Here is a 2,083-nt window from a genome sequence, read left to right as displayed (position 1 = left end):
TTTTTGAATTTCGCGCAAAGCTACACGAGGGCTATCTGCGCTAGCCGTCCCTAATTTAGCAGTGTAAGACTAGAGGGAAGGCAGCTAGTCATCACCACCAACCGCCAACTCTTGGGCTACTCTTTTACCAACGAATAGTGGGTTTGACCGTCACATTATATAGCGCCTCCACGGCTGAAAGGGCGAGCATGTTTGATGGGACTGGGATTCGAACCCGCGGCCCGCTAGATTGCCAGTCGAGCTCCCTAACCACCTGGACCATGCCGGGCCCTCAATGAGGAGCTGGCTCGACCAAACTTCTTAACCTGTGTAAATGATATAAATGAATGTCAGGTGTTACAATTTTATTCTAGTTCAGTTTGCAAAATACTTTCTCCATTGAAAATTTTCTTTAGTAGTTGATAGTTAGTTATTGTCTGTAACTTAGGTTTTCTTACTATAAATTATAGGCGTTTCTGAATTGATAAACGTTGTAAGTAAAGCAAAAGAAATTCCATAATCTCTAATGGAATAAGTGTAAGCGAATAAAAAAAAAAAATTACATAACTTATTAAATACTCCCACAAAAACTATATAGACATGTACCAGGAACGATTAGTCATCAATGAGAGGAATTCATTACTGAATATAAATGTAACAATCAGCTACGCAAGTTGAAATATGAAATTAAAATGCACACTATTTATTCAGAGAAGCAGCTTGTTTAAAGGCATAATGTATGCTATGAAAATTATCTGTATTTGCTGGTTGGTTTTGAGCGATTGGAAAGTCCATCATTCAACCTGAATAAACTATAAAAGTAATTAGAAGGAGAAACGCATATCACACGTAGTTAACCCAAAGGTTGAGTTGATTGGAGATAATCAGTAATGAAACAGTATTTTATATTTTTCACAAATGCTTAGAAGTTGTTCAATTTTTCATGACTCTTTCAAAAAAGCTTACCAAAGTAATTGCAGTGTTACTTTGCAACTGGTAGTTTTGTTTTTCACTTGTGAATGGCCGCTGAACGGCCGAAACTTGTGCAGTGAAATATTCATCATTTTAATTTATTGTAAGAGGTAGAGATCTTGTGTAATTTAATTATAGGAAGTGGAGGTTTTAGGTTTTGGTTTTGCATTAATTTATTGTATGATTTAATTTTGTTTAGAAAATGAATTTATATGAAAAATGCATATATTGATAGATACATAGTAGCGAAAGGCAATAACCTAATTGTTGATAGGTGTTTTAGCGATTTTTTTTATATGGTGGAATTTGTTTTCTACGATTAGGTTAATATGAAAAATGTTGCTGTTAGTAGTGTAGAGTGATTGATTAGATCTAAATGTTTTGGAGCTCTAATTGGCGTGTTTTTATAGTGGAACTGTGGCGTATCATCTGCCAGCTCTGCTTTTCCACTGTAAATTGTTACTCAAAATTAAGAAAACAAATTGTTTAGGAATATTATACAAACTTAGTTATGAAGTTAAACTCTAGAGATATAACGGACACATCCCTAATGGTGTTTTCATACTAGATGTGTAAATTTCCTCTGGTCGGCTCATCTTGAAATATAATGGTTTCTTAATATCTGTGGTTACCTGTTTTAACCACTTGCTCCACTATACAGTAGTGAGTTGCCTGTCAGTCAGTCAGAAGACACTCACATTTATCAAACTATACTCTAAATGATATAGAAAAAAAATATTTCCTCGAAAATTAAGATTTGCTCTCACCCTTGAAAAATTGGAGTTTCATGATTACCTACTTGTGTTTTCGTTAAAGGGCCTTACGAATTATGTGATTAATATATCATCACGGAGAAACTTTAATAATGTATGTACACACATTTCTAACATAGATTTGAATGGTTGATGTGTGTCAAATTTTAATCTTAACCTATGAAATATTATCTTTTTTTAGAAACGCAGGCATTAAGGAAATTAAGTAAAAATACAGATATTGTAATCAATAAGGGACTAAGATTGTAATCTTAAACAAATAAATAAATTACAACAATAAGGTTTTTAAAATCATAAATGTTATTACTAAATTTTGAATTTTACAAAAGATCCAACTAAATCTAGAGAAACAAAGCTAA

This window comes from Limulus polyphemus, unplaced genomic scaffold, assembly GCF_000517525.1.
Source record: "Limulus polyphemus unplaced genomic scaffold, Limulus_polyphemus-2.1.2 Scaffold53, whole genome shotgun sequence".
Lineage (NCBI taxonomy): Eukaryota > Metazoa > Arthropoda > Merostomata > Xiphosura > Limulidae > Limulus > Limulus polyphemus.
This window is presented reverse-complemented; position numbering follows the sequence as displayed.